The 27,327-nt window shown below is 42.2% G+C and overlaps 1 long non-coding RNA gene and 1 pseudogene across 2 annotated transcripts; one reads left to right on the top strand and one right to left on the bottom strand.

Annotated features, from left to right (window-relative positions):
• Positions 1 to 1,959: 1,959 nt before the first annotated feature.
• On the bottom strand, positions 1,960 to 3,557 carry LOC145485333 (uncharacterized; annotated as a pseudogene).
• Positions 3,558 to 18,236: 14,679 nt separating this feature from the next.
• Positions 18,237 to 20,447, top strand: LOC145485341 (uncharacterized). 2 transcript variants are annotated; one of them, XR_014049190.1, is made up of 3 exons: positions 18,237 to 19,484; positions 19,640 to 20,202; positions 20,258 to 20,447. It is a non-coding gene; the product is annotated as an uncharacterized LOC145485341 (long non-coding RNA). The 2 variants fall into 2 exon arrangements; XR_014049189.1 differs by lacking the exon at positions 20,258 to 20,447 and having other exon boundaries at positions 19,640 to 20,247.
• Positions 20,448 to 27,327: the final 6,880 nt, after the last annotated feature.

Here is a 27,327-nt window from a genome sequence, read left to right as displayed (position 1 = left end):
TCCTTTTAACGCAAATATTAACTTTATAAAGGGAAAATATAAACATCGGTTTACCTTGCAAATTCATTTCCTAGTTGTCTAAAGGCAAGAAATTCAGTTAGGTTAATAGAGGGCCTTATATAACTGCGTGTAAGAGGTCTTTGACGCCGACATTCAAGACAAGCAGGTCTGAGTTTCGAGCAATTCACCGCCTGAGACGGGAAAGGATAGATATTTTGTAAGTCGTTCCAGCATTACTGTGCTGTATCATGTTTGTTTAACTAACGACACGCGCACATCGCGAAAACTGCATAATGTGACGTGATGTTCACGGAGCTAATTATCTCTGTAACTTAGGTCATACCGTTTTAACGACAAAAAACTCAAGTAAACTCCACATTCTCGATATCAACCTAGTCGAATTTCACAATTCCTCTACCCTCTGTTTCAAGCAAAACACTGGGAGCGTGCATCGTACGCTGCCAATTCTACCTTGATATTAATTAACTACCGTGATCAAATAATCGCAACAATCACAGCAGCAACGACTAGGTAAAGGCATAAATTAGTTCCATGTAAAACGCTTGGACTCCGTCGTCCCTTCTTGTCGATCCTTCCCCGTCCGTTACTACCGAATAGCCTTGAATCGAGAATGTACACGTTGTTTTGAAACTAAAGCAAGTTATTTGAGATCCTGCCTGACCAGTGCTTCGTCTTTGTCTGAACTTCTATGAGCACGAAATGTTAATTGACAGCCAATCCCTGGAGGCAATTTTGCTCATATTTTTTCTACTGCTTTTTTAAACAACCATCAACAGCCCGCTTCGGATTAGTTTCATCAGTTTTTAACAGCAAAAGAACTTTAAAAACAACCATCAGATTATCGATGGGGTGCATTCAACTAAATGAGAAGTAAGTCTCTTGACCGAACATTGGGCGAATTTACCGCTTAACATTTTTAAAACGAAAGCCGTTGCACTTTCAAAACCAGCAGCCGATGTTATTGTTCTCAAATTCTTTATCAGCAAAATTTTTCACTGCCGCAAGAGATTCGAATGGCCGTCAAACTTTCGACCGGATGAATTTAACGTTAGTCCAGGCTCTGGGTAAAACACGTGACGTATCAAACTATAAATGAATGCATCAATGCGATGCATCCGTTGTGATTTTGCCCATACAAAAAAATATAATTCAACGTTGTTGATGTTAAGTTCTCGGTAAATTCTCTTCGCCGCGCGAGAATCGAATAATAATACCGTCAAACTGTCGATGGGAGTAATTCAATCAAATTAAAAACTAGCTTTTAGAAGAATATTCGACGTATAGAACTCTAAAGCCTGGTTTTCACTAGCGACACAAGCACAAGCACAAGCGCAAGCACAAACGCAAGCAGTAGGGATGATCCAAGTGAAAACCAAATTCGACGCAAATACAAGCACAAGCAAAATCACCCGAACCTCCCAAACCGTTTAAGCGAGGTAATCTGGATCCAGTGTTTTCATCGGCCAAACATAACCACGTGTGGTAAATATCCTTGCACTTGTGTCATTCCTAAGCGGCATTTTGTTTTCACTTGTTACAGCGCAAATACAAGCATAAGCGCAAGAACAAGAAAAAGGAAAAATTTTGATCCTTGTACTTATGCTTGTGCTTATGCCTGCGTCAAGGCCGTTTTCACGGTGAAATAAGAATTATTGTGCTTGCGCTTGTGCTTGACCTTGCGTCGCTGGGGAAAACCAGGCTTAAACGAATGAGTAAGGACCTTCGTTGTGATTTTGTCGGCGAATGAAAAAATTACATATAATTCTATGTACGGTCCATTTCTTGTTATGGTCGGTCGTATTCTAGCAAATTTTTCACCGTCACAAATTCCAAAGACTGTCCAACTGTCGACGGGAAAAATTAATATTTATGCCCCCTTCCATCGAGTGGTTTTCGATCATATTGACTACACGACCGATTTAAGCCAACAGTCGAGCTCTGTTTGCTAGAGCGCTTAAAATAACGACAGCAACCTGCTGGGATAATAATTTGGTCATGTGTTGTGGCCGCTTTTAACTGATAAATTACTAACTAATAATTAACTACATTATGACATAATAATCATTCATAAAGTATATAAAGTCGTCATACCAACGATTTAAAAGTAATTTAAGCTCTAGTAAAGGTGAGGGCCACGAAAAAGGCCAGAAGGACGCTGTTAAGCGGCCAGCCACCCCCACCCGAAGACTGTTGGCAAACTCTGAGACATCATAAATATAAACGAAGCTTATCGCCAGGAAGCATTAAGGATGCGACAACACAGCACCTGCGTGTGTTATCCATTGCACTAATTCATAGCTAGGGTGTTGATAAGTCAGTGGCGAGACTAGGCGTTCGTATATATTTAAGGAAAGCGTTTGATTTCCAGCGACCTAACAAACGAATCTGAGTGTCCAAAAAACCTTTGGCGGCTGCCCAGCTTGCGGCACCAATACGAAAACTATGTGACTTGTATAAAGAAGCATCTAGGTTGTTAAACTGCAAGGCATTATTAAGTTGTGTGATAAAGAATGATCTAGAAATCGGCCTCCCATCCGGCCAGCAAAACAGGGGACCTGGAGTATGTCCTCTTAGCGAGATATAATCTAAGATAAGTTGCACCGGACCACAATTGATCTCAGGATAAATATAAATTACAAAAGGTTGACTTGGGTCGCTATGCTTATATTGAAAAAGAGAAAGTTGAAGGGCCTAGACATGGCCATGCTTGTCTACTAGACGATCTAACTGCGTTATATTTATAACGCAGAGTTGAATTTTTTGTCCAGTTGTGGTGGTCATTTCTCCCATTCGCAAAAAGGCAAAAAATGCCAAAGAGCACATGCCTGACATTAAGCATTTCTGATAAGCTGGCGTGGCTGTATGTGTGAACGATTGTATTAGCTGGCGTAAGATTGGCAGAGTGATTGGTAAGCGAACATCTCTGACTGGAGCTAATTTCCTATAACCCTTAAGAATTTGAACAATTATTGTCGCTGTAGTTGGGTCTTCTACCCCGACTAACTTATGTACGTAACCAATAGCGGAAACGTAAGTGGTCACTGATAAGGAAGCATAGTGAAGAGAAAACAAAGGTGATGTAAAGAGCGCTAAAACAGCTAATTGCACTGGCAGTGAAATAACCGAGGTATCTAGATATTGAGCAGCCCAAGTGGTGAACAAAGTCCAAGGCCGTCTGTAAACTCTAGCCGAGGCGCTGTTTAAACTGGCAGCTAAAAGTTTCTTAGTTATATCCCCCAGTTCTCTGGTAACAGATGGGGAGGCACGATTGTCGGTTCTTGGTCCGCATCCACCTGAAACCGCGATAAGGCGTCAGCTCTCGTATTTAAAATCCCGGGTAGGTGGATTGCTCTGAATAGAATATTATGCCTCAAGCAGGACAAAACCAGGGCGCGGACAAGAACCAAGAGCTCCCTGTCCTTTGTTGTTTTCTTATTTATAGTCTCCGCTAGCGCCTGATTGTCAGTATGAAACATGACACATCTATTGGCTAAGTTATCCACCCAGATTCGGACGCTAAGTACAATCGGAAACATTTCAAGTACTTTGATATTCTTAAATTTCCATTTGATGGGCCATTCGCCGTCAAAGCACTTATGTCCAAAAACGGCACCATAACCTAAAGTTCCGGAAGAATCCGTGTACAAATGTAACGTTACTGAGGAAACCCAAATGAAATCTAAAAAGAATGATTTGCCATTAAAGTGGTTAAGAAACTGTAACCACATGTTAAGATCTCCTTTCACGTCATGTTTTAAACGAATTAAGGTCATTCCGCTGAAATAGAACCTGCACTGAGATTTTTGTGAAACTTTGCCTATCGATTGCTTATATTATAGGAACTTAAGAATGGCTGACTGTAAGGATCGAGAAACGCCGGTCAACGACCCATTTGGCAAATCGCTCATATTTTGCCCAAAGATACCCTTAGGTGACCTAATTCTAAAAATCATATTTAAAGGTTCCAGCGAATTTTTATTTTTCAGAAATTCGCAAAAATTTGAAAGCGCGGTCAAAGTGCGGTTTTTCGTGTAATAAAATGACAGAAATAAGGTCCGAGGACGAAGCGCTGCTTAAGTCTTAAAATAGTTTCAATTGACTTCAAACATCACACAAATGTGGAACAACCACTCTAATTTATTCCTCGTTTTGAACTAATCTCAGAGATGTTGATATAGTGGTTTTCCGAATCATTTTAAAAACACCTATGAAGCGTGTGAAAAATAACGGCAAAATATAGGTCATGTTTAACAGCATCAAAATGCATCTGGTACCTCACTTTCCGATTATTTTACTTTACAGCCTTAAAATATCATTATTAAACATATACCATGCCAAGTTTCATGCTCGAACTCGCAGTATTTCCCTTTGAGAAAAACGAAAATCTATGTCACTGTGTTGGGCGCAAATAACACAATAATTACACACGAGCAAGAGACAAATCAATTTCAACGGCGAAAGTAAAAGGCTGTCATTAATTAAAATCCCGTCAATTCACTGCTATCAGTAGAAACATAATGTCCACTACATAAAAACTGTTTTTTAGACGTTTTCGGAACATTGCGCGTTATCTTTGTTTGATTTCCTGTCCGCCGTCATGTCTAGTTTGTCATCACGTGTATTTCCTTAATGTAAACAACACTGTCAACGGTTGTCATAACAAACGCAAGAGATTTCCTGGAACATTAATGTTTTCGATTCAGCAAAACGCTTTAAGTTCGTTAAGATAGAATAATGGGCCAACTTGGAATGCTGTTTAGCATTAAGGACGTTAAAGGACTGTAAATTAATCGAGTTGAAATATCTTGAAGCAAATCAAAATCGCGCCCTTATTCTAATTTGGTAAACAGCCGATCTCCGTTCAAGTTCAAGAAGTCGAGAGGTTAATCCGGCAATGTATCACCGGTGCAACAACAAAATCAAACCGAGGTCATCAAAAGTGTATGTTTAAAAGTGTAGTGGCAAATTTCAAATAAATTTCGCCTATATAAATTGGAAACAAGAAGTGAAACGGTCTGACCCGAAACAAATAAACAAAATATTAATACGACTAATTTAATCCGAGAATGTTACAGAAAATATACCTAAAAGCCGTCGATTCCCCTCAATACCACTCCACATCGCCTTAAAGCGCCCAAGCTTTCTGTTGTAAGAATCAGGGGCCTCATGAATCTGTTTTTACTATATCGGCAACCATGCTGCGGGGCTGATATTCGAGACTTAGTAAATGTTGTCACACAACCGCACGGGCAGCCCAGTCACGCCTTTCACTGCTCTTGCGCAAATGTTCAACATTTCGCGATTTCCATAAACCGATTAGAAGTTTAAAGTAGTGACAGTAGATTGAAATGCGCTTTTTAAAGCTGTCCTATCCAGGAGCAATTATTTCTTGTTCTTGAATGGCTCTTAGCTGTAGCTACAGTCCAGCGGGGAGGGGGGAGGGAATACTCCGGGAAATTTCGGATATCTGTATGCCGTGGAAGATTAAGTGGTCTCTAGCTCTTAACGCCAACACTGAAACACCAGATGATTCTGCGACCTTAACATCAGTGCCATTGTCAACGGGTGTGACCGTGGAAGCGTCTGCTGATGTTTCCATGGATAGAGGATAGAAACTATGTACGGCAGGGATGTATTAATGTCTTCAAGGCGGCTGCATTCGTGTCTTTCATATACTGTCTACTTTAGAGAGGCACTTGTCTCTGAAGAAATGTACTCAGTCCGTGGAGAGACATTCCCTTACGACCTTAGCCAAAATGTCCTACAAACCCTGCTTGGAGCAAGCGTTGGCGCTTGACTCAAGGCCACAATAGGTCACCAAGAAGTCCTTGTTGCTTTAAAAGAGGGTTCGGCTTTCAGGGCAGTCAGTGACCAGCGGAAATCGTATCTTATAGCAAAATTCCGCATTGGCCTAAAGAACCTGAAACTGACTATGCTACGGTGCGGTTGCGAAGACATGGAACTAGATATACCTCTTCACTCGTGCGCGAAAGAGTTCCATCCTCGGCGCTTCTGAAGTATTTTACTAACAATTGCACTTGCCGGAAGTATTCTTAGGAACTTTCGGTGTTTGGTTTCTTCGATATTTAGCAACATCTCTTGCGGCGGGGGGGGGGGGGTGGTGGGGGAGGGGAGGAGGATCGTTAAATTTTTGTAGAGAGGGAGAGGGAGTCAAGGAGGAAGACCCTTTAGAGGAAAAACTAACAGCCGAATCGTCTCAACCTCTCTGGGAACGAGGTTGGAATCGTCACCCTTTCCAAATTCGCTGAAGCGATTAATTTACCTTTATCAACTTAAAAACAGATGATCTAATGTAGTTTGTTTCCGACACTGCGTGCAGACGCAGCGCAACAGTGTCTTAACAAACTAATCTTTCTAGAACATGGGAAAACATAGATATTGCGAACAGCCTACTTTCCTTAAAATAGTTTTTCACGAAGAACTACTTATTTATGATTCTTTTATACTGAAAAAGAAACCCTTGACCATTAGCGTGTTCATAAAGATACATGGTATCATTGTAACAGTATCAGTTCATTAGAATAACACAGAGGCCTATCAGGGTAAAGCGTAGGGACAATCTGCAGTCCTTCCACCAGTGGTTCAATATCACTCTTCTGTTAAGCTTTGGGAGTTGACTGACTTGACTCGTGGCTCCCTGCCACGCCCATCTAGTAGTTAGTCACCCCAGCATGTGTCGAAAGAAAACTTGAGATTTTATCAAATACGATTAGCATTACAACCAGACCGATTGCGTGTTGGACAACGCTAAATTACAATGCGCAACAGGCTTTTCCGGTTGAACTGTTTTCCCACCTGTCCACGGTCAATGCAATATGCGCGCCAACAGGTAATTGACTCAGCGGAGCTAAACTCAAAATTATTTAGCTTAGTGATCCCTGTGATACTTCGAGAATCATCTGGTGTTTCAGTGTTGGCGTTAAGAGCTGGAGACCACTTAATCTTCCACGGCATACAGATATCCGAAATTTCCCGGAGTATCCCCTCCCCCCTCCCCGCTGGACTGTAGCTACAGCTAAGAGCCATTCAAGAACAAGAAATAATTGCTCCTAGATAGGACAGCTTTAAAAAGCGCATTTCAATCCACTGTCACTACTTTAAACTTCTAATCGGTTTATGGAAATCGCGAAATGTTGAACATTTGCGCAAGAGCAGTGAAAGGCGTGACTGGGCTGCCCGTGCGGTTGTGTGACAACATTTACGAAGTCTCGAATATCAGCCCCGCAGCATGGTTGCCGATATAGTAAAAACAGATTCATGAGGCCCCTGATTCTTACAACAGAAAGCTTGGGCGCTTTAAGGCGATGTGGAGTGGTATTGAGGGGAATCGACGGCTTTTAGGTATGTTTTCTGTAACATTTTCGGATTAAATTAGTCGTATTAATATTTTGTTTATTTGTTTCGGGTCAGACCGTTTCACTTCTTGTTTCCAATTTATATAGGCGAAATTTATTTGAAATTTGCCACTACACTTTTAAACATACACTTTTGATGACCTCGGTTTGATTTTGTTGTTGCACCGGTGATACATTGCCGGATTAACCTCTCGACTTCTTGAACTTGAACGGAGATCGGCTGTTTACCAAATTAGAATAAGGGCGCGATTTTGATTTGCTTCAAGATATTTCAACTCGATTAATTTACAGTCCTTTAACGTCCTTAATGCTAAACAGCATTCCAAGTTGGCCCATTATTCTATCTTAACGAACTTAAAGCGTTTTGCTGAATCGAAAACATTAATGTTCCAGGAAATCTCTTGCGTTTGTTATGACAACCGTTGACAGTGTTGTTTACATTAAGGAAATACACGTGATGACAAACTAGACATGACGGCGGACAGGAAATCAAACAAAGATAACGCGCAATGTTCCGAAAACGTCTAAAAAACAGTTTTTATGTAGTGGACATTATGTTTCTACTGATAGCAGTGAATTGACGGGATTTTAATTAATGACAGCCTTTTACTTTCGCCGTTGAAATTGATTTGTCTCTTGCTCGTGTGTAATTATTGTGTTATTTGCGCCCAACACAGTGACATAGATTTTCGTTTTTCTCAAAGGGAAATACTGCGAGTTCGAGCATGAAACTTGGCATGATATATGTTTAATAATGATATTTTAAGGCTGTAAAGTAAAATAATCGGAAAGTGAGGTACCAGATGCATTTTGATGCTGTTAAACATGACCTATATTTTGCCGTTATTTTTCACACGCATCATAGGTGCTTTTAAAATGATTCGGAAAACCACTATATCAACATCCCTGAGATTAGTTCAAAACGAGGAATAAATTAGAGTGGTTGTTCCACATTTGTGTGAAGTTTTAAGACTTAAGCAGCGCTTCGTCCTCGCACCCTATTTCTGTCATTTTATTACACGAAAAACCGCACTTTGACCGCGCTTTCAAATTTTTGCGAATTTCTGAAAAATAAAAATTCGCTGGAACCTTTAAATATGATTTTTAGAATAAGGTCACTTAATGGTATCTTTGGGCAAAATATGAGCGATTTGCCAAATGGGTCGTTGACCGGCGTTTCTCGATCCTAACAGTCAGCCATTCTTAAATTTTGAAATGAAAATGAGGGGTCCCCATGTTAGTTTAGGAACAAAAACACATCCTTTATACCCATATATATCCTTACAATAGCACCATGATTGTAGCTACGATTGCTTGCTAAATTCACGTTTCCGACGATTGCTTTTTGTTCTACACTGAGAATTGGTCCATATTTATTTTACACAGGGAAATTTATTACTCAATTCAAAACAACAGAAAAAAAATGATAGGTCACCATACTCGTTTGCGAGAAAATGACGATTTACCTCTACCGCGAGGTCCATCAGTAAAGAAAAAGCCGCCATTTTTTAATGCGCGCGCGCTAATCACGCGTGAAATTATGCGCAGTAGGGATGCGCAATGCAATACTGGGGAATGACCTTAAGTGGGTCGGGCGACGTACACCCACTGTGACGTTAATCATACGTCTAAGAAAAGTCCGACCTGGTTGAACTACTGACCAGGTGAAGTTCAATAAACCAATAAGAGATTGCATTTCTCGAAGAGAAACCTTTCTACGCTTTAAAAAGTCTTGCAACATGTTCCTACATTTCTCTAACTTGTCGTGTGGAAGACGAGCTTCCATTTGATATGTATCAAGCTCAATTAATACCCGCGAAAGATAAAACAGTATGCGGACCTACGGTTTTTTCAGGTGCCATTGGTACTCCTAGCTCATCACAAGTCTTAAGAAATTTAGAGAGGCTATTGGAGCAAGTCGAATGGTCGGGCTCAATAATAAGGAAATCATCTAAGATACGCAAAATGCCCGGAATTCCTAATTTATGTCGGGCAATCCACTCTAAAGCTGAACTAAATGTTTCAAAAATCTTACAGGAGCTTGCACACCCCATACGGAGGCATCGATCATAATAGAATTGTTCTCCCAAAACATTCCTAGCAGATCATAATTGGTTGGTGAAACCGGGATTAAGCGAAAAGCGTTTTTTATGTCTGTTTTGGCTAGCGCGCAGCCCCTGCCTTTGCGCCGTATTGATCTGACAGCATCGTCTATTGATGCGCAATGAACGCTAGACGCGATTTTAGGAATGTGAGAGTTAACAGATTTACCAAATGGAAAAGACAGGTGATGAATTAAGCGATATTCTCCAGGCGTTTTCTTAGGAATCAGACCTAAAGGCGAGATGCGCAAAGACGGAAGAGGCCGTGTGTTAAATGGCCCTACTATACGACCTAAATTGAGCTTTTCATTTACAGCGTCGGGATTTTGAAGTGCTGGCAACAGATTAACGCAAGTGGCCGTTTCTCTAAGTCCAACATAATCAAGTGAAAAACCATTTAGAAATCCATTAATAAGATATTGTTTCGAAGTTAAAGGATAATTAGCTAAGTAAACACTTAATTTATTTACCCGTATTGGTGTTGGTAGAGGTGTTGGCTGGGACTGTGCGTGAGGTAGCAGCTGGGGGTTTTGAAGAACAACATTTAGATGCTGGGTGTGCGGCACCGCATTTAAAACATTCGTGTTTGAAATTACACCCAAAACACTTGTCCCCTTGGTGAAATTTCCAGCAGAAGCCTCTCGGAAAGGGCTGTTTAAAAGGCCTAGCACTAGAGCTACCTGACATGGCGGTCTGTGATGAATTCAGGTTCATGTGGTGCGCCTGCAACCACAATTCCCAGTGGATATCGTCCCATGGAAAAAGTGACTTCTGCCTTAAATACCGGAAATTTTCGTCGTAGTATTTCTAGTGGGCATTTTTAGCTGCTAAATCACGCACCGTCGCACTATATCTCATTAAAGCCGGGGCGCTCTCAGGAAATCAAACCGTATATATTGCAACAAATATTTGAAAGGCAGAGGTCCAGTGATCTATTGTGGTGATACGCTTAGTATTCTGGACAGGCTCGAGAGTAACAACCGGCTGGTTTGACGTGGCTGGTGTTTTGACAGCAAAATTGTATTTTGGGTCACCCTGGATAGAAGAAAACAGACTACCGAGCTCGACATACTCATTGGCCCAAATTTTGGCTTGAATTTTTTTAGGCACCCGACTTGCTAAGGGAATGCAAATCAATTTATGCACCTGTTGTGGCTGGTTGTTACTATCGAGAGTGTCAAGGTGATTAGGATTCAAAATATCATGGCCCTCACCAGTTAAATTGCCTACTACATCAGCAAATGACTCCTGTACAGCTGCAACAGTCCGGGATGTATTCTGCGCCACGTTGACGTTGGTACTGGGGAAGGTATCGGCATCAGTAAGACCCTTAATCACTGCCGCTGAAATCGCCGATGTCAAGGCGGGGATGGAAGAACCAGAAGGGATATTTGGAATGCTAGAACTGGATGCGGCCGGGGTCCCAATGTCAACACTGGGTACAGTTTGTGCAGATGCTAATGGCTGACGCTGTAGTTGGCTAGGATGAGAACCGTTCAGGCTGTTAATCCCTCGGCCCGTTCGGGCGCGCTTCGACGCAGTAGGTATGGTGCGCTTCGAGTGTGCCTTTTTGGAACCAGCAGACGCACCAACGGTGCCTGGGACCGCACGGCGTTTTCCACGAGTCAACATTATTGCTGGGTTGTAGAAATCTATAACAGCAAATACAACAAGTGGGCCTTACGTTTCGCCAGATTTCTTAAGGGTGAAATATGCGAAGTAACTGCGACCGGGATACAAGAACATTATGGCAAAGGCTGAGAAATCTACAGGTCATTTACTGAGTAAAATATTCAGGTATGTACAGTGATCTTAGGCTCGCGCAGGCCTTTGCGTCGCCAGAATTCAGCGAACGATAAAGGTTCAAGAACCACGTCCAGGTATTTATTCAATGTGTCTACAGAAGAATTATACCGTGGACAATGGGAAGGGAGTGTCGCTCTGTGAATGACCTGACATAACACTATAAAGGCTAAATTGCACTCCTCGTGAAGTTTACAAACTCTCGATAGAGGAACCCACGGTTTCGGGGCGATGCCCAACCTCACACAGGTTATTAGACCCAATCTCTAAGACAACAATATCAGGCTGCAAAGCTCTAACGTGGTCCAGGTCAAATGCCAGAATTTTAGCGACAGTTCGTCCCCCAATCCCCAAAAAGTGAATTTCTACTGAGGACAAATCAAGTCCGGGAAAAGTTCTAGAATCAAGGCCTCCATAAAGGAAAAATTGAAAACGTCTCACAAACGAGTGCCCCAAAATAAGAACTTTGCTCTTGCTATCCATAGCAAAAATACGAGAGAAATATATCTGTTATAGATATACACGGTATATAAAAGGAGAAAGTACTTAACTTTGTTTCCTTGTTTGCTTTGATTGATTGCTTGAACGACTTCAAGATTTAGCGTTACAGACTAAGAGGGCGAGTCACAGCTAGCGTCGCTCTTTTACCCTCTTGTGCTCCAGGAAAACGAGGCAATGTACTTTTACTGAACAGGGTGTGACAATTACACAATCCTACTTTCTATTGTAATGAAACTGCCTGACTGTCTCGTGATTCTTGCACAACTCCAAGGTATTGTCTAAGGTATCAAATGACGGTAATACGAACGCAGCAATCTACCCACCTTTACCCTTGAATGACCCACACATGTCATGTCAACACCCGATACAAATTAAATGTTTAACCGAGGAGGTGACATAAAAACTGTTATTTGCATGTAACTAAATCATTAATGAAGAGCTAACTTTTCAGCCGAACACTGAACACATTGAACTCCTACAGAACGCGTCAATGCCCTCGCTGTGAGTTACCGATCCACAACGCGCAGTCAGTTACAAATTCCACTCCCTACTGGGCTCAGTAGGGACAAACTTTAATTTTCCTGCGCCTCCCTTGAATCATTTTTGCGGAATCTGCAAAAATCTAGTAGGCACGAGAACAGCAGTCTCCAGGGTAGAGAACGAGGTTGCGTTCGGTTACTACTGAAGGAATAGCCCGCAATGCAGGAGTATTTTGTTCCCGGTGAAGGGACTCCCATATTAAAAGAACGGGGTGCTCGTCGTACCTTTTAGGGGTTAATGACGCGGTTTTGGTACCTCTAGGAGTGTTCAGCCGCGAAAGGTCCACAGCGGGAGCTTTTGCGATACCTTTTAGGGTATTGAGTCAAAAGAAATAAGACAGGAGATAATGTTTGGTTTTAGAATTGGTGCCTCTTAGGGGTAAAAAGTATTTCAATCCACGCCCACAAAACAAAATCTTGGTGCCTCTTAGGGATGCTTTTCAAAATTTCCAAAGAGCACCCCCCGCAGCAACATGAAATGTTTGGTGATCTTCAAAGACTACTTCGTGCGTGAAGCTAATCCCAAGAATACGGCGTTGCTACCACCAAAAGTTAAAATAGGGGATTAAGTCGCATTACCGTTCTTGAACAAACCGGTGACTGTAGCTTCTCGTTCCCAGAGCCCAGGCTACCAAAAAGAAGAATACAAAAGCAAAAACCGACACAACGTAGGATTATTTTTTTGAAGGTGTATTATATTTCGGCTGGCCAAACCAGCCTTCTTCAGGTACAATGAGAATTTTACATTGGGACGTGTTTTTATTTAGCCGATATTTTCGTAATACCGGAAATACGTAAAACTAATTGACAGTATTGAAAGTATCGGCTACATAAAAACACGGAAAAAACTGACTCAGACCTGAAGAAGGCTGGTTTGGCCAGCCGAAATACTGTAGTACCCCTTCAAAAAATCAGCCTACGTTGTGTCGGTTTTTGCTTTTGTATTCTTCATTTTATATGTGAAGCCGATTAGATCACTATTGATCCAACGTATACCAGCAGGATCATCGTTCCGGTTGCTTGCTTAAATATTTTATATCAAAAAGAAACCACGAGAATTCCGCTTGGTGCCGGGTTGCTTATAAAATTGTCTGCGCGCGCTCATTTCTCGGTCAGAAAGAAGATACTGGGAATAACATAACTTAAGGTGGCTCCTTACGGTAATCATTTATGGCGTTGCGCGCGCAAGTGTTATGTTTTGAATGCTGTTTTTGCATTCGCTTTCACACCTAGTCCTCTCAAACTTATTACATGTAATAAGCAATGATTAAATAGTGTTTTGCTATCATCTCTGTTAAAATTTTGAGATTTAGTCTTAAATTATAAAAGCCCAAACAAATGTGCTTTTTACTGTTTTTATGCCTTTATTTGTGATTTTCATGAATTTCCTTCGGTGAAATCTTCCAAAATTTTTACATCACATCGCTTCTAGCGGGATACGAATTTTAAACACGAAAAAAGTAGGGTTTGTAAAGGCAGTTTTTTCGATATTTTCAAATTTATGGCTTTTACCGCTGCAAAAACTCTGGTCTTATAGATTTCCCTGAAAAACGAGCTCCGACTAAAATAAAATATTTATTACCAATCTGCCAAATTTTATGGAATTTCACCGAAGGAAACGCGAGAAAATTCACTGTCAGGTCTGCTTTTTGTGCTCATGTTGACGTAATGAAGTATCGAAAAACACTGACGTTATCCTTTGAGCGCGCGCAGATTACTTCCTCAGCGCTCGCGCGATCGTAAAACTATAGGGAGCCACCTCAAGGTGGCTCTCTATATACAAACCCTACTTTTTCCGTGTTTAAAATTCGTATCCCGCTGGAAGCGATGTGATGTAACAATTTTGGAAGATTTCACCGAAGGAAATCCATGAAAATCACAAATAAAGCCGTAAAAACAGTAAGAAACGCATTCGTTTGGGCATTTATAATTTAAGACTAAATCCCAAAATTTTAACAGAGATGACAGCAAAACACTATTTAATCATTGCTTATTACATGTAATTAGTTTGAGAGGACTGGGTGTAAAAACGAATGCAAAAACGGCATTCAAAACATAACACTTGCGCGCGCAACGCCATAAATGACTACCCCATGGAGCCACCTTAAAATCCATCAAATATTTCCGCTCGCGCGCGATTGGTCTCAACACGTCACGTGACCGAATATTCCCCACCTAAAACTGGGAAATATCCGAGATTAGTATAAATCTACTAGTCGTTCAAAACTTAATCTAAAACCTCTTCAGACACTTCGAAGACATCAAGAAGCGGCCGTCATTCTGTTAACAAGGGCACACTGCTACGCTACTCACAAAATAGATAGTGAGTAGCTAGCCAATCAGAGAACGGCATTCGTGATAGAACGCCAGTAGATTTATACTAATCTCGGATATTCGCTCTCGATTTCTATCGCGCGATAGTTGACTCAGGCTGCGCCCTCGTCAACTATCAAGCGATAGAAATCTAGAGCTCATAACCTAATTGTTTATTATAATCCATCAAATATTTTCGCTTGAGCGCGATTGGTCTAAACACGTCACGTGACCGAATATTCCCCAGCTGGGAATATCCGATATTCCCAAATTTTCAAAATTGCGCGTGTTCCAAAAAAGATTTGAAGGATAATAAACACAATAGCGTCCATCTGGCGAGAAAATGTGCTCTGATATTTGTCCTTGGACATTATCTGTTCCTTAAAGCTCACAGTTTTCCCCGAGCTACGCTCTCGGAAAACTGTTGGCTTCTCGGAACAGATAATGTCCGTGGACATATATACTAGCACATTTTCGCGCCAAATGGAGGCTATTGTTTATTTACCGCCTGCGCTTCTAAGACCATAACCTCATCGCTGCTCCCAGAACCAAACACTTGACGTTTGGTGATCGCGCCTATGCACACTCTGGACCTTTTCTCTGGAACCAACTGCCTAGTGAAATAAGACTAAGTCCAACCCTGACCGTTTTTAAATCAAAGTTAAAAACTTACTTTTTGAAATTAGCGTATAGCATGCCATAGTCTTATAACATTAAACACATTTTTCTTATATTTTTACTGAAATATTAATCTAACATTGTAAAGCGCTTTAGAATATTTTATAATTTTAGCGCCATATAAATCTAATCTTGTTATTATTATCTTTTTAACAGGAAAGAAGAGAATGGCGCCGCGTTCAGCCCGATACGTGGAAACTGTAAGCGTTTGGAAAGACCATAATTCTCACAATAGACGAAGGGATGTCGTGCTAGACCGTCTTAATATTTCATATCTTTACCTATTTTGCTATTCTGTCGTGCCGTGTATTCTCTCACGCATAGAATGCAGCAACATATCCCGAACCTTGACAACGGCCCCGGCAGTAAATTTGAAAGTTAATCAGCGAAGTGGGTGTAAAACAATAGAGAAATTAATCGAAAAATGTCGCGCCAAAGAGGGGTTGCGTTTTTCAAGTTTTAGCATATAGCTTTTACAGAAGAAGGATCGATCAAAAATATTTGACCACTCTGGACTTCTTAGTGCTTCTATAAACTCTGGTTGTTTTAATATGAAGTTTGGCCAATTTGGTCACCAGTGAGTATGAGAAGTCGCTTTTGGTTCACATTAAGGCTGGATTCCTCTTCAACTGATACCGCAATTTCTGTTTTAGCATGTGGTTATGACAGTCTAGCTTTCAAGGAAGCTTCACATAAAGTTTCGTATGATTTTGACGGTTGGAAGATTCCGGAGTTTCTGCATCGAGTTCTAATATCTCTGTCGTTTTTGCCTATAGAGGATCCCATGTGAACACAACTGACTTATTTCAAAACTCCTGCGAGTATATCATTGTATTCTAAACTCCGCCTCCAGAAAATAGCGCGTGTTGCATTGCAATTAACCATTCAAATCTGAACGCAGGGAAACCGAAGAAGTTAGTGAGAGACGACAGCGACATCTTAAGGAAACAAAGTAATTTAGTATACCATGTCCTCAAAAATTTAGGCTATATTTTGTTCCAAGTTTGAACTGCATTTTATTGGAGAATCTTTGTTTACAATATTTGCTTCATTAGCATAAGAGATACAGTTTCTGATGGAGCTACAAAGACATTAATTCTGAATATTGAAAGGGCACAGCACGATTAACTGTCCCAAGGAATTTGAGGCCGATGCCGAACAAAGCCAAGATCAGTCACCAAACAGAACAGGTAAGAAATAGACAAACTATGTCAACAGTTTAAATTTATATTCTGTCTGTGCACAGAGTGATATAGTGCCTTAACTTAACCCAGAAAGACTGTGGAGAAATAGACTTCAGTGGTGAAGAAAAACTAGCTTTGCATCAGTATTTGACATAAAATATATATTTTCCATGCTGCTGCAACAGACAGTATAAGCCCTGCTAGAAACTGCATAGCCCCATACCACAATTTTGACATGTGGTAAGACCCCTTTTAACAAAAAGTTGTAACTGTTGTTAACAGGTGAAAGACAATCACCCTACGATAAACTGCCTGAAGAAGAGAAAGAGAAAATCAAGACTGTGCTATTTATCATCAACAAGTTCTCTGTCTCACTACGTGCCTATTCTGGAATCCCAAGACCTGCCTCGTCCTTACTTGGTAGAACGCAACCAGAAAGAGCTTGACAAACAATGGTCTGAGCAAATTACTCACACCCCTGGGACACATCCTGGAGCTGAGTTACCTTTCAAGGAACTTCTAAGACACCAAATAGCCAAACATGTAAGCAGTGTGTTTTGTTAAATTGCAACCTTTTCACCCTTACTTATCTGCACAGCCCAGTCTTTAGACTTCAACACCTTCATATTCACTTATTTAATATCAATATTCATTTGCAAACATTTTTTTTTTTTACAGCTTACATCTACAGACAAAGCTGATGTGCCAACTTTTAAGGTAAGGAAACCTTATGGTTAAATAAGCAATTTCACAAACTATTCCGCTTTCAAATATACACAGAGTTGTGTACAACAAAACGTAATACCAAAAATAAATTTTTAATTTGTTAATGTCACTTGCTAAAACAACAACACTTCCTTTATATTTACAAATGTGCACGTGTAATTAATAGAAACCAAAATTTTGATTCCCTCATCTATGTAGGTGAAACTGTCTGGTGATGGTGCATCCTTCAAGATAAAGAGAAAGCCATGTCAAGCACTGGTTAGTCTCATTCTCGCTTAAGATATATAATATTAATTGTATTTCTAATATATATCCATACATTTCTAAGCCTTTAAACCTAAAAACCTTTGGCATAAATTTATTAGGTAAAAGATTAACAAGTTTATCGCCTTTCAGGAAATCGGGGTTAAATTGACCATGATTAATTTTACAAATGACGGTTTTCCCCATGTTTCATATTGGTAATCATGCTGTTGCAGCAATATAAGTCCCAGACGAGTACGAGACCCTCCGGATTGCTCTAGGCAACATTAGAACGCAGGTCAATGACCTAATCACCAAGGGCTTTTTGGAGATTGGAGACAGAACTGTGAAAGTGGAGTTCTTCCTTGGGGGTGACTACAAGGTACACTGTCTTTGAAAAGTAACTCAATTTTGCTAAGCAATGAAAATTTGGTAGTGTGAGGACAGCCTAGACTGGCAAATTAGAGACTTTCTTCTTGAATTTTATCTTATCTAAAGAAAAGAAATATCCTCTTTAAATCAACTATAATGTGCCTTGTTCCAACATTTATCAAATCAATGTTAATTCAATTTTGGTCACAGTTTCTCCTTCTGGCACTGGATATGAAGTCTCCAACTTCCCACAACAGTAGTATTTTGTGCAAGGTTCACGTCAATGAAAGGTATAGAGCATAAACATTACATCATTACATGCTCTAGTATGAGCTTGTAAGCAATTTCATTACAATACCAATCAACTTAGTTAAATCTGTTGAACACGTCAAATCTCTCAAAGCCACTGAACTACTTTCAAACAGCACAAATGAAGAGAAGGATAGACAACACTTGGGCTTCACAACCTGGTTGCAACGTTCAACCATTATTCAGTGTTCCCCTTGAAAATGTCCTCATTGATGAGCTACACTTTCTGCTTTGCATAACAGATAGATAGAGCATGGCATCATCCTTGAAGTAATTGGATGGGATGAGGTATTTAGGCATGTTTATGCACTAGTATAAAGACGTTTCTGATTATAATTGATAATCAGTCGGTTGGGTCAATCTGATTATTTTCATTCCCTTTGGCAGAGAACAAGGGTAAACCAAAATCAGCCCACAAAACCACCCACACAGACAACCTCATCAAAGCTGTCAGGTCGATGGGAATATCTTTCCAGATATGTAATAAAAAGGACAGCAAAGAAAAGGATTGGACCTCTTTGATGGGAAATGAAAAAAAAAAAACTTCTGGAGAACTTGCCTGCAAAGTTTCATGAGATTTTACGCCCAGAAACAGGGAAAAACCAAAAAGCTCTGGGAGGTATGTTTAACTGGAATGACTCTATGCTTATCTAAATTTCTTTAACCCACTGTGTGCTGCAGGACAAATTGCTAACAAGTACGCAACATTGGTGAGGCAAAGCATGTGAATTTTTAGCAGCCGTGTTTGATGCTAATGATGATATTGATGTTAAAAATCGGCTCATGTTAGATGCGTAGCTTGGAAAACAGGGCTATGATGAAACAAAAATTCATTTAGCCTGAGATAATGATTTAAATTTTTTCCAATACAGGACTTCTGGCAGTTGTACAATGTCATTAGTGACTGGACACCAGGGGAAGATCAAGTCCTCTCATTTCATTCCAAGGCAAACTCATCACTTACAATAAAATGTGTTCACAAGGTGAAAAGTTACTATTCAAATTTGGAATAACACATTCAGTTAGTAAAGAAAATCCAGATTCCTCACCAAAACGGATCAATAAAAAATTAATGTGTTATGTATATTAGATAAGCATTGCTATCCCACAAAAACAATGTAGTTTTGTTTGCACCACAGACTGATAGATCTTCAAATATTTTTAAACAGGCTGTTGAGTGGGGAAAGCAGCTTTTGAACATGGCAGGGGATGGTTACGCCCACACACGTCCAATCACACTGTACATCCATCTGATGATCTGTCATGTACCTGTGATGCTTCAGAAGTATGAGACTATGAAAATATTCACTGGCCAAGGTAAGATTTACCATAGCAAGAAGGGTAGCTTATCAACATGATTTGGTTTTTAAGTAAGATTCAACTCTCTCCTCCAATTCAGCTTCACATCAGTACCATATATATCATAAGGTAGTCATGATTATTTCATCACATTCCTAATAATGGGTTGTCAGGTGTAGAAAAAAAGAATGATGATTTTCGGAGACACTTCCACCAAAGAATTGACAAGTGGGATACCTGCAAATCACTGTTGATGGTTGAAAAAAGGGAGGAGTAATTGAAGCCATGGAAAAGGACAGCACGCCAATACACAAAAAGGTACACCAGAGTCTGGCATGAGAGAGAAAAGCAGGAGAGCGCGAGGAAATTTCCTCGACTAACAGAGAGCACAGAACAAGATGATGACCAACAAGCATCAACACAGATGCCACCAATACAATACAACGAGAGAGAGCTTAAGTCAATGAAAGTTCCTCAGTAGCGTGACATTCTTGAAGTCGAACTTGGACTGTCAGTGGGCAGGAGTAAAAGAAAACAAGAGCTTATCGAGACGATCTGCCAGTTTCATGCTTGCAACCAATAATTGTTTACTGTTCTATTTAATAGCGGACTTCAGATTCGAGTGCGAGTATGAGATCGAGTATGAGAACAACTTTTCAATTCTAGTTTTCAGGCTTCATATTATCACAACACATACCCATTTCATCCCATGAGCTACCCTCTCTGCCTAAAATCAGCATGAAGAACTTCACCTTCACCTTCACCTGTCCCCTGGCGCCAAGTTGGCATAGGCATGAAGAACTAGGGCTCCGGAAACGTCATTGGTTTGAACGTCGAAAATCGTACTTGTACTCAATCTTGTACTCGTAGTTCAATCTAAAACTCCCCAACATTACAAACTGTGTGAATCATGACTAGTAGGTTTGAAAGGCTGCTATGTATGTTTGTGAACATCCATGTAAGTGATCCATATAATTTAATAATCATAGCTATAAGAAATGCAAAACCAAACACTTTAAGCAATGACAATGAGAAGCATTTATGGTCAATTTACTAGATTTATAAAAATAGGGAAAATGATCAATTTCAAGTGGAAAGTAAAACATTTAAAAACTCTAGCTCTGTTGTTTCTCACAGAGAGGGTGAAGAATTTAGTACGTGTAAATTATATATGTAACAACACAGATGCAAACATTCACATGGGATATAAAATGTGCATTGATGAGTAGAACAGTTGATATGTATTTTCGGTTACAAGGGGAGGGCCACAGTTTTGCAGACCATTTTATGAGGGACCTATTCATTCTCCATTAAACATGTATCAACGCTGGTATAAAGCTTCATAAAAGCACAAGTAAACACTCAACAAAACTACTGCTCTAACTAAATTTTGTAAGTCCACTGAGGTCAAAAAGAGAAACATAACTCACCTTGATCATTCGCCCCATATAATTCCCTTTTCAGCCTGGCAACATAACTCACTCAATGAATTTTCATGCACCTTCACCGTTGTTAAAAATGGCGGCACAAATGGTGAGGGTTAAATGAGACCCAAGGACTAATGCTAAACAAAATGACGCGTGATTAATGGGTTTGGGTACTAGTGGAAAATTCCAGCCAGATTCCATGATCCATGAGCTACAAGTCAGAAAAGTCAATTAAATAATATCGATTACGGTCTGCATATTGTACTCACCATTTGGCTGCAAATTGTTCTGAAGTCTCGAGCGGTTTAAAATTGAACGCCACGTTCTCGGTCCTCGTTTTGTCTGTTTATATTTTGCCTGGGACATGAAGGCCTCACAGGCCTTACAACTACGACAAAAGTTGAGGGGTGAGTCGGGTGATACAAAAATCTGCTGGTATTAACCACTGAAGTCCAGAAACAAGAGGCTAGAGACGAAACATTTCTTGCTCACCCTACACAGTTTGCCATCGGCCTATGAAAAATCGCCTTTCTCTTCTAACACTAGACTGGAAGAATCTAATTTGAAGAACGGAATTTGCTGCCATTTGCCTCAAAGTATCATTCTCTGAATTCACTTTCATGCCTCCCATTTTCAGGTTAGTGTTATAAACGTTCGCTGAGACTTCATCGAGAAGCTGAGGGCACAATGTAATTTTCGTATTTCCGCTAAAAAATCAATTTGATACTCTTTCCTGGCTTTACGCTGGTTTCGCTAACGGCGGTGTTCACTTCTCAGCTAACCGAGTTTGGTTCGGCAGCGGATGAAAGAACGAGGAATAATCTATGTGCTCGTTTAAGTCCTAGGTCTATATATTTTTGTTTCGCGAAGTTTTAGTTTATCGATAGCGGCGAATGCGAATTAAATAGCTAGCGAACCGAAGTTCAGTGGCTAGCGAACATGAAGCGAACTCGAACGTAACGAACTTGGCAGGTAGTGAAACTGGCTGTTAGTCCAACGCTATAACAAAATCGAACCTCTCTGAAATCAATCGAACTCAGTAGAAAAGTTCGAGTAGTTCATTTGCTCTAAAAATTTGTGAGAGTTCCATTATGTTTGATTACCGAAATAAATCGAACTTAATCGTGTGATTGAGTTCGATTTCTTTCGTTTGAGGTCGATTAATCGAACGTTCGTTTTGGTTCGATTAGTTACATCGGGTTCTTAGGGTTACTTGCGTGATTTGTACACGTGTGATTACTAGACGCCTTAGCAAGAAAAATAGTGCGCGCTACTGAACCTCTGAGAAACTGAGGTAAGCCACGTTAAACCCACTAATTCCAGAAAACTATTAAGCAATTACATTCAAAACAATATTACCACATCGCATCAGCAACTGTAAAACATGCCTGACAGTTAGGAAATCCATTCTCAGAAGTTGCTATGTAGTTATTTCAACGATGAATTAATATAAAGCAATGACAAGTATACACGAGAATGCATTAGTCATTTCATGCGGAAACCAATCCTTTACCATTTCAAAATTGTAATTGCACTGTTTAATGTGAAGAAAAACGAGTCCCTGTTGGTAGGCATTCTGAAAAAGATCGAGGTTCCATGCCCGATGTCGGAAAGTTTGAAAAAGGCAACTTGGATAATTCACAAAAAAAAAAATTTCAAAACTTACCTCATGGAATTTCCCTGGCTGTAAATTCTAATCAAGGTCACTATCATGACACTTCGCTAAATCCACATCAGTAGTTAAGCACGTTAATATGTACCGTAACCAATCAGGAGGCCGTACATATCATTAAAAATGGCGAAAAAGGGCTCTCGACCAATCAGATTGCAGCATTTTGCTCATTAGCATAAAAGGCGCGAAATACCGTTATTTTCTGAACACTTCGGTGTGTCCAGCAGTCTTTTGCACTATGTCATGCGCATGTCCAAATAAGGCGTCGACCAATGCCTGAAATCGAGGTTGTGACGCACGTGTTCAAATAAGGCGATAGACAGGAAATGAGTTTTTTTAACAATTGATTTTTTATTGATTTTTTACAGGAAGTGAAAAAATTTACACTGGTTAGTATCCGTATGGATACGACTTGTAGGTGTCTTTGTCTACGACGCGTTTGTCGAAGACGAGTCCGTAGCGTTTGGTGTGTGTGATGACTTTGATATGTTTGGTGGCTGGGTTTCTGTAGAAGAAGTTTGGGTTGTCGACGGGGATGTTGCGTCGTTCACCGTTCTCAAGAGGTTGTTCGAGTTCGTCGAGTAGATTTTGTTTCATGACGTCATAGTTGAGTTGACGTGATCCTCGTACATTGAGGGAGAAGCCACGCACCTTACAGCAGACTTTGCCTTGGTGAGTTTTGTACCCGTAATTCTTGGGTCCGGCGGAGGTGAAATCGATGATGTAATCACCGTCGTCGAGCTCGTTGGTCATCTCTCCGAGGTAATCGCCTAGCGGGACATCGGCTTGACCCGGTTTGTGTGAGTAGATGACGGAATCGGTGTCAAAGTAGAGGACTTGTTGTTTTAACAGTTCCAGGTAACTGTATAATTTGAGTCGAGCCCAACAGGTGGTGAAAGCGGCGATGAAGATGTTGACTTTTCCGTTGTCGGGTGTATTCTCTTTGAGCTCGGAGTAGACGACTTCTAGGGCTTCGTCGTTGGCGATTCTGACTTGATTTACGTTGTGAAAGTGAGTGGAGACGAGTTCGAAGAGGTGGTGTGCGGTGTAGACGACTTCTGTGGTGGGTTTGTGTAGGTTTTCACCGAACTTGCCCCAGAAGGAGTTGAGCATGAGTTTGGCAGTGGCTTTGCGTCCGGGATTTTTCTGGATCATGTCCGGATCGAGGGCGATGCCTTCTTTCTGTCGGTATTGGTGCACGTACCGTCTCTTGTCTAGGGGGGTGTGGCACCAGTTCGGGTAGCCGGCGGATTCCTGCTTGATTTTTAGCCAGGTGTTCACGTAATCGGCAAAGAGTCCCGTACGGCGTTGTCTTTCAGGGAAGTGGTAGACTTCGTGGATCTTGATGATCGTGTATCCCATGGCAACGGCTTTCTCGATTTCGGGGGTGCACCAGGTCCCTCGTAGCGTGCGTTGCTCGGCCGTGTGAGAGCATTGTTGTGATTTCTCGTGGAGTGGTTTTTTCATTTCGTCTTCCACGCACGATCGGCAGAGTGGGAAGATGAGTTTTTTCTCGTGCCGAAAAGGTAGAACGGGATGGTAAAGTCCGCGAGGTGGTAGAATGTCCACTTTGGCCTTACCGAAGTAGTGACGGATGTCTTGGTCGTCGGGATTGACGATGATTTGTGGATGTCCTATGGGGTATTTACTTCCCTTGTTGACCCACGGGTAGAGTGACGTCACGTCGATGTACTTGATTTGCTCTCCTTGAGCCACGACGGCCTCGTGATGCAGTTTGACAGCGTTCGTGCGTCCCCCGAAGAAAGCGTCTCGGGGTTCGAGCGGTTGGACGATTTCGAATGTGGATAGAAACTGTCTGAGAGCAGGGTTGGTTTTGACTTCTTGGTTCCACTCGCATTCCCACTTGACGCTGAGCTGGTAACCTTGACGACGGAGAAGGTCGTGTTTGCGGAGTGTGGCCTCGTGGACTTCCTGCATGGTGCGATCGGCGTGATGGATGGGATATCGGTTGCGTTGTCGCGGGAAACAGTTAGGACATCCGTGCCATAGACATCCGTGGAATTCGTAGACGGTCCGAGTGATCGGATCGTATCCGTCCACGAGATGATTGTCTAGTCGGACTTCGCCGCCGTTTCGTACCGTGAGGATACGATCGCCTTGACCCGTGCGTGGTAACGAGTGTTCTTGCCAGGCTAGCCATTTCAGGGCTTCGATGGACTGATTGGATCGAGCGCCGTGCCATCCTCGCGGGGGTCTGGAGGCGATGGTGTCGAACGGGACTTGTTTCTTGCGCCAGAATCGATGGCAGGCGGAGGCGATGGTGAGGCATTTCTCCATGGGGTCGAAGTCGGCTTTTTGTTGGAATTCTTGCCGGAACTTTCGACAGCCCGCTTTGAGGAGTTTAACGTCCGACTCGCAGTAGGCTTCCATTTCTTCCTTTAGTACGAAATGGTAGTTGTTGTCGACTTTCTCTTGGTACCACTGTTCGAACTCTTCTTTCTTTTTGGCGGACATGCCGTCGGGATCGTACATGTCTCTCGGTGGCATGCGACCTTCGTACGATTGGTTTTCTCGGGTGTTGAATTTGTGTGGGAAGAATCCCTTGTGTAGTTCGGTGATTCCGAAGGTGGCAGGAAAGTTGGCCAGAGGGAACGGGAGAAAACAGAGGGAATCTTTGAAAGTCAGTCTGTCGGATTTCAGCGACAGTATCTTGGTGCCGACGGTGATTTGGTCGGTGACTTCTCGATGGTTGGCGTAACAGTGTTGCAGGATGAACATCCCGTCGTAGCCTTTGAGATTGTGAAAGATGGCGATGACTTCACGATCCTTACCGTCCCGGTCGACGGCGAGACCTTCGAGGTGATTGAACAACTCGTAGGTGCAATCGTCGCCGTAGAAGGAGTGAAATATATCGTCATCGTCGCTTTCCAGGCAGAGTAGAATGGGTGTCTGATTCCCGTTCTCGTCGGTGATGGCTTCGTAGTCGCAGTACACCTGAAGGGGTGGGTCTTTGTCTACCCAGACGGTCGTCTGGTCTGGATCGTCGGGTCTGGGTTCATCGAAGGGTCGCCCTTCGACTTGATTGCGGGGAACGCGTATCCTTTTGGGCTCGTCTTCGCGTGCGGGGATGCGTTGGATGTAACATCGGTGTGTAGGCAGATGGACTCGTTTTTCGCAGATGCTACATTCACCCCATTCGCACTTGTGACGATGACATATTCCTCGCTTGTCCTTGCGTTTAGCGTCGTAGACTTGGCAACACTTCTCGCACTTTTTGTGAGTGTCGCAGGTGGAGTATTCGTCGCCCCTCGGGACTTGTCGGTGAGCCTCGTGGCATCGGTCACCGAAGAATTTTCTGTTACACCGTGAACAGATCATGGTGGGTTCGGGAAACTTGCCTGGCGCTAGGGGTCGTTTTTTCTCGAGGAAATCGGCGCAGTCTCTTCGTTTGCAGGCGGTGCACCATTTACCGAGGCAGGGATGGTTGTGAAAGTCGTTGTGATCGTAGCCTCGATTGCATTCGTCGCAGAAGTAGGATCGACTGAGGAATCCGTGGAACGAACTGCATCCGTGGTAGTGATCGTCTTCTTTGATGAGACGTATGATCTTGGTCGAGGGTACGGGTCCTGCGTAGATGAGCATGTGGGGTGGATCGATGGATATGACTTTGAGCTGGTAACCGGGTAAGGCGGCCTGAAACTTTTGCAGCTCGGGAATACCACAGGGTCCTTCGGGAACGTCGGCTCGACGGTGGAGGTCTTTGGCCAATCGCTCTTGGACGGGACGACCCTGTAGGAGATTGCGGTAATCACGGTCACGCGTATTTCCGTTCGCGTCTACTCGGGCTTTCATGGTGACGATGGCTCGTGCGCAGCAGAGGGTGTCTTTGTTTTTGACCGTCACGATCGACCGTTTGACGATTCCCCGCACGGCGGCGCAACTCGGCCTGTATCGTTTTTTTCCACTGCCTGGACCTGGGGTACGTATGAAAGTGGTTTCCATGGTAAACGTGTCGTCGGGGGTGAATTCTTCGTTGGAGTTGAGTTTGGACGCGAGAGACTGGAGATAAACGGTTAGTCTTTCACCCCCATCTTCGAATTCTCGCACTGTGAAGGTGGTGGACTGAAAGGCGTGCGTGAAGGCACGGGACTGCATGGTGAAATGGACCGTGGAGTTGGGTGTCAGGGTAGGATCCTGAGCGATTTGTTGCTCGATGGATCGTTGAAGGGCCCGAGTCAATTCTTGGCCTAGATTGTCCTCGCGAGTCGCGTCTCTGTGTTGTCTGAACGTGGCTTCGAATCGTTGTTTGTGGAGGACGTTTCTCCAGTGACGTCGAGCGCCTACGGGTCTTAAGTCGAAGTCTAGGAGGGGTCTTGTATTGTTACCACCACCTCCGGTTTGGATCATCACTCGGTCGTCGAAGGGGAAGGCTTCGTCGTAGGTCCGTCTGTTCTGTAAAAAGGACATGAACGAGACAAAATGTTTCGAACATTGCTTTTAATAAATGTAGTCTAGTAACATTCTATGGGGTAAGGTGAATAACGTATACTTAACACCCCATACACGGTAATAGGCTCGATCTAACCCTAACCCTAACAATACGGTTCTTATACTGCTGTATTGGTCTACGTAGGTTCCGTACACGCGCATTTTCCTATTTCCATTTCGTGGGCATATCCGTTCAACCACTTTGATTGGGCCTAGGTCCCATGCTGCTTTGACCTTGGCGAAGGTGCGTATCTCTTTACAAAGCTCTCGCCTGATTTGACGTTCGCGCGCCTCGACGAGAGCCTGGGCCTCT

The sequence above is a fragment of the Orbicella franksi genome, chromosome 4 (assembly GCF_964199315.1).
Source record: "Orbicella franksi chromosome 4, jaOrbFran1.1, whole genome shotgun sequence".
Classification (NCBI taxonomy): Eukaryota; Metazoa; Cnidaria; class Anthozoa; order Scleractinia; family Merulinidae; genus Orbicella; species Orbicella franksi.
This window is presented reverse-complemented; position numbering and strand designations above follow the sequence as displayed.